The sequence below is a fragment of the Heloderma suspectum genome, chromosome 5 (assembly GCF_057233095.1).
Source record: "Heloderma suspectum isolate Gila_16-S chromosome 5, 16-S_ref, whole genome shotgun sequence".
In the NCBI taxonomy this organism is placed as follows: Eukaryota; Metazoa; Chordata; class Lepidosauria; order Squamata; family Helodermatidae; genus Heloderma; species Heloderma suspectum.
Window position 1 is genome coordinate 37,635,762 of NC_139462.1, and position 6,803 is coordinate 37,642,564.

A 6,803-nucleotide genomic window follows, 5' to 3' on the forward strand; every position below is an offset into this window, starting at 1 on the left:
TGGATCTTGGTGCCATCCTGACTGCAGTTGTGTGCGTTCCTTGTTGGCCACCGTAATGTACAAAATGAATCTCAGAAAATCTTTTCTTCAAGACATTCCTCCATTCACAGAAGGCAGCAAGGAAGACTTCTCAATCAGCAGCACTCCTGCAGCAATCCTTGCCGGTAAGAGCTTAGCACAGGCTAGCCTGAACTGGCTTGCATACATGTGCTGACTCAAATGCAGTGAAAGCGTGCAACCAATGTCCGTATAAACTATACGAGTGTGCATGGATCTCAGAAGTAGGCATAGAACCTGTGTGGAGAACCTCAACATCTTCCAGGGTGCTGGAAGGAGCAGATCCTCACTGCAAACCATAACACTAGTTAAAAGCAAAATTGTGTGCTCTTGTTACTACAATACGAAAATGTGTGTGTTTTTAAAAAACATGGTAATGTAATGGCATGCCTTAACAAATATGTACTTTTTGTAGCAAGCATTATTTATATAAGTGTTCTGACTTCAGGTGACCTGCCTTAATGTAAGTATTTTTCTTTCATTCCCAGTTGTAATGAATCTGTTTTTCGTAGACTTTCACAGCCTTCTAGTTACTGATTCTGTAATTCGCAGAAGATTTTGTCTTACTGATACTAGCAGTATAAGAACTTTTATAACCTTCTGGAAGAAAGTATACTGCAGAACAATGTTGTTATAAAATAAAGTGCCTCTGGGGGAAAAAAGATTGTGTGGTTTACAGTATTTTGAAATGTGTGTATTCTAGTTTCACTTACTTCCATTTCTGCATATGCTTTGTCATTCCATGGTCTTTTCTCCTGTTGTGTGCTTTTAAAAAGAGATAAATTCTCTGTCAGAAAACCTAAATTCTGCATTTTGAAGATATTATGCAAAATAAAGCTGCAGTCCTACGGGCATTCTGTGCAGAGCGGGAGGAATGGCGGAGGCAATCTTTGCCTCCTCACTCCTCCCGCTCTGCAGTTTGGCTAGATGGGCTTTCTCGCCCATCTAGCTGGGGTGTGTCAGAGTGGGAGGGAAAAATACTGGAGGCATGGGGATATGTTGTGTCCCAGTTCCCCCCCCCCACACACACACACCAGCATGTTTCCTTTACCCACCTCTCCAAGGTCACCAGCATGGTTCTCTCCATGCTAGGTGCGAGTGGGAGGGGGTGGGGAGTGCAGATTCCTGGATCCACGGTCAGATCGCTGTCCCTGACCGCAGATCCAAGAATCAGAATTATATGTCTAGGGGCGATAGGATTTCTCCCTAAGGAAATTTGGTTTATTTTGCATAATATCGTCTCTGGTAGTCATGGAGAGATGAAGGCAAGACACTGATGCCCCAACCACTAGAGATCATCGTCAGCAGCCCTGAGGACTACAAATTTGAGGCATGGTCCAGACAAAGTTAATGATTTGTAGGTCCCATTGGTTTGAAATTCGCATAATATCATGCTTTAGAATAAGTTAGACTGAATAGATGCTTAACTTGGCCACATTGTGCCAAAGTCATTTTTCTTAAAGTTGCCAGTAGCTAGAGATGTCTCCATCTCTCTTTGCAGTACAAATCTCTGAATATGCTTCCCCATCTATTGCTTTGAACTACTTAATCAAAGGCACTGCAACTCTCCAAATGGATGCCTATGGGCTACAATTCCATGCACACTTAGGAGTAAATCCCATTGAATTCAGCAGGACTTATATCTGAGTAAGTATACATAGGGATCATAAGAACAGAAGATGAGCCATGCTGGATCAAACCAAAGGTCTATCTAGTTCAGTATTTTGTTCCCAGAGTGGACAACCAGCTGCCTGCGGGAAGCCAACAGGTGGTACAAGAGTGCAGTAGCACCCACCCACTCATGTTCCCCAGCAACTGGCATTGAGTGTATACTGGAGGTAACATATAGCCATCATGACTAGTAGCCATTGAAAGCCTTATTCTCCATGAATTTGTCTCATTCTCTTTTAAAGCCATCCAAGTTGGTGACCATCACTACATCTGGTGGTGGTAAATTCCATAGTTTATGCACTGTGTGAAGTTATTCTTTTTTTATCTGTGCTGAATCTCCCACCATTCAACTTCATGGGATGACCCTGAGTTTTAGTATTATATCCACTTTCTCCACACCATGCATAACTTTGTACACTTTTATCATGTCTTGCCTTTTTTCTAAGCTAAGGAGTCCCAGACATTGTCACCTTTCCTCATAGGGGAGTTGCTCCAGCCCATTGCCTTTGAGCATTTTGGCTGCCCTTTTCTGCACCTTTTCCAACCGTGTACAATATCCTTTTGGAAGTGTGGAGACCAGATTAGTTGTGTTTGGTTTATTTATTTAAACATTTATATACAGCCTTTCAGCCCTAAAAAGAGGCCCCAAGGCCATTTTACAATGATCAAAACTGGAGAGAATTAAACTAAGCCAAGGTAAAAAATAAAATCCATCCACAACAGGCAAAACTAAAATACCATAAATACCATAAAGGTGGTTGGAATATGATACATTAAGTTTGAAATACAGTTTATGGTTATTTTATTTTGTTGCATTATTAAAATATTATAATTAAAACTTAATAACTGACACCTTAAAAGCACGTTCACCAAGAAAAGAAATACTGAAATAAGCAACAACAGAAGGATGGAACTTGATAATGATTCTGTTGAATGGCACTTGGTGTCGAGAAGAATCACTATAAGGGACCCCAATGCAAATATGAACATAAAAAGAGTTCTGCTGGATCAGGTCCAACCTATCCAGCATCCTGGGCACTGAAGCATCTAAACCGGTGGCAATTGCCAAAGTCTGTGGCAATACGTTCCATAAAACTAAGCTCAATGGGGCTCACTGTGCAGGACTGCAGCCTAAATCGACCAATACCATAATCACTTAAAAGTCACAGCCCTGCTTAAACCCCACAAGTCTGTATGAACATCCCATACAGTGTAATGATTTCTATATATTTAATGACAAAGGGGGCTGGGGGCTTGAGGCAGAGTAAGTTCGGAAGCTGGTGGGGGGGGAGAAAAGTTTTTTAAGCAGTTTTGAAGACACTGGCTTAGTATTTGTGCTGATGGTTCGAGGGCTGATGGCTTCCTGCCTGGTCACTTTGTGGCAGAGAATGGGATCAGACCACTTTTTGATCTTCTTTTCTGTCATCCTTTCCTGCCCCACTTTATTCTTTGCTCACTTCTACCTCCCCTCCCTCTTTTCTTTTTGCTCCCCCTCCAATTAACTAACTAACTAACTAACTAATTAAATCTCTATACTTCATGGATCACTGCCTTGTTGTGGCGAAGGGGCTTGCGTAACTCAGTGAAGCCATAAGCTATGCCGTGCAGGGCCACCCAAGACGGACAGGTCATGGCGGAGAGTTCTGACAAAATGTGGTCCACTGGAGAAGGAAATGACAACCCACTCCAGTATTCTTGCCAAGAAAACCCCATGGAACGTATCACAGGGCTAAAAGAGATGATGCCGGAAGATGAGCCCCTCAGGTCGGAAGGTGTCCAATATACTACTGGGGAAGAGCAGAGGGAATTTCCAAGTAGCGCCAGAAAGAGTGAAGCGGCTGGGCCAAAGCCGAAAGGACACTCAGCTGTGGATGTGTCTGGTGGTGAAAAGAAAGTCCAATGCTGTAAAGAACAATATTGTTTAGGAACCTGGAATGTAAGAACAATGAATCAAGGTAAGCTGGAGGTGGTCAAACATGAGATGGCAAGATTGAACATCGACATCTTGGGAATCAGCGAACTAAAATGGACAGGCATGGGCGAATTTAATTCAGGTGACCATTATATCTACTACTGTGGGCAAGAATCCCTTAGAAGAAATGGAGTAGCACTCATAGTCAACAAAAGGGTGGGAAAAGCAGTACTGGGGTACAATCTCGAAAATGATAGAATGATCTCAGTACGAATCCAAGGCAAACCATTTAACATCACAGTAATTCAAGTCTATGCCCCAACCACTGAGGCCGAAGAAGCTGAGGTTGATCAGTTCTATGAAGACCTACAACACCTTCTAAAACTAACATCAAAAAAAGATGTCCTCTTCATCATAGGGGATTGGAATGCTAAAGTAGGAAGTCAAGAAATCACCGGGATAACAGGCAAGCATGGCCTTGGTGTACAAAACGAAGCAGGACAAGGCTAATAGAGTTTTGCCAAGAGAACATGCTGATCATAGCAAACACTCTTTTCCAACAGCACAAGAGGCGACTCTACACATGGACATCACCAGATGGTCAATATCGAAATCAGATTGATTATGTACTTTGCAGCCAAAGATGGAGAAGCTCCATGTTGTTGTTTATTCGGTCAGTCGCTTCCGACTCTTCATGACTTCATGGACCAGCCCACACCAGAGCTTCCTGTCAGCCGTCGCCACCCCCAGCTCCCCCAAGGTCGAGTCCGTCACCTCCAGAATATCATCCATCCATCTTGCCCTTGGTTGGCCCCTCTTCCTTTGGCCTTCCACTTTCCCTAGCATCAGCATCTTCTCCAGGGTATCCTGTCTTCTCATGATGTGGCCAAGGTACTTCAGTTTTGCCTTTCATATCATTCCCTCAAGTGAGCAGTCTGGCTTGATTTCCTGGAGTATGGACTGGTTTGATCTTCTTGCAGTCCAAGGCACTCTCAGAATTTTCCTCCAGCACCACAGTTCAAAAGCATCTATCTTCCTTCGCCCAGCCTTCCTTATGGTCCAGCTCTCGCAGCCATAGGTTACTACGGGGAATACCATTGCTTGAACTATGCGGACCTTTGTTGTCAGTGTGATGTCTCTGCTCTTCACTATTTTATCAAGATTTGTCATTGCTGTCCTCCCAAGAAGTAAACGTCTTCTGATTTCCTGGCTGCAGTCAGCATCTGCAGTAATCTTTGCACCTAGAAAGACAAAGTCTGTCACTGCCTCCACGTTTTCTCCCTCTGTTTGCCAGTTATCAATCAAGCTGGTTGCCATAATCTTGGTTTTTTGGAGGTTTAACTGCAACCCAGCTTTTGCACTTTCTTCTTTCACTTTCGTCATGAGGTTCCTCAGCTCCTCCTTGCTTTCAGCCATCAAAGTGGTATCATCTGCATATCTGAGATTGTTAATGTTTCTTCCAGCGATTTTAACTCCAGCCTTGGCTTCATCAAGCCCAGCACGTTGCATGATGTGTTCTGCATACAGGTTGAATAGGGAGGGTGAGAGTATACAGCCCTGCCATACGCCTTTCCCAATCTTAAACCAGTCCGTTGTTCCATGGTCTGTTCTTACCGTTGCTACTTGGTCGTTATACAGATTCCTCAGGAGGCAGACAAGATGACTTGGTATTCCCATACCACCAAGAACTTGCCACAATTTGTGATGATCCACACAGTCAAAGGCCTTAGAATAGTCAATAAAAAAGAAATAGGTATTTTTCTGAAACTCCCTGGCTTTCTCCATTATCCAGCGGATATTGGCAAGTTGGTCTCTAGTTCCTCTGCCTTTTCTAAACCCAGCTTGTACATCTGGCAATTCCCATTCCATGAATTGCTGGAGTCTACCTTGCAAGATCTTGAGCATTACCTTACTGACGTGAAATAAGTGCCACTGTTCGATAGTTTGAACATTCTTTGGTGCTTCCCTTTTTTGGTATGGGGATATAAGTTGATTTTTTCCAATCTGTTGGCCATTCTTGTGTTTTCCAAATTTGCCGGCACATGGCATGCATCACCTTGACAGCATCAGCAGCATCATGGAGCAGCATCATGGAGCAGCATCATGGAACAGCAGAAGCTCCATACAGTCAGTAAAAACAAGACCTGGAGCTGACTGTGGCTCAGATCATGAGTTTCTTATTGCAAAATTTCGGCTTAAATTGAAGAACGTAGGGAAAACCACTAAACCATTCAGGTATGACTTAAATCATATCCCTTATGAATATACAGTGGAGGTAAGGAATAGATTTAAGGGAGTAGACCTGATAGACAGAGTGCCTGAGGAACTATGGACGGAGGTCCGTAACATTGTTCCGGAGGCAGCAACTCAATCCATCCCAAAGAAAAAGAAATGCAAGAAAGCAAAGTGGCTGTCTGATGAGACTTTACAAGTAGCTGAGGAAAGAAGGGAAAAATGAAAAATTTACCTTCTTAAATGAACAATGCAAAGAAATCGAGGAAAACAATAGAATGGGAAAGACTAGAGATCTTTTCAAGAAAATTGGAGATCTCAAGAGAACGTTTTGTGCAAAGATGGGCATGATAAAGGACAAAGAAGGCAGGGACCTAACAGAAGCAGATGAGATGAAGAAGAGGTGGCAAGAATACACAGAAGAACTATACAGGAAAGATCTGAATGTCCCTTATAGCCATGATAGTGCGGTCACTGAACTTGAGCTGGACATCCTAAAGACTGAAGTCAAGTGGGCCTTAGGAAGCATTAGTAACAACAAAGGTAGTGGAGATGGCAGTATTCCAGCTGAGCTATTTAAAATCCTAAAAGATGATGCTGTTAAAGTGCTGCAGTCAATATGCCAACAAATTTGGAACATTCAACAGTGGCCACAAGACTGGAAAAGGTCAGTTTACCTTCCAATTCCAAAGAAGGGCAACGCCAAAGAGTGTTCAAACTACCCTATAATTGCGCTCATTTCACATGCCAGCAAGGTTATGCTCAAAATCCTACAAGCTAGGCTTCAGCAACATGTGAACCACGAACTACCGGAAGTACAAGCGGGGTTTCGAAGAGGCAGAGGAACTAGAGATCAAATCGCCAACATTCGCTGCATCATGGAGAAAGCAACAGAATTCCAGAAAAACGTCCATTTCTGCTTCACTAACTA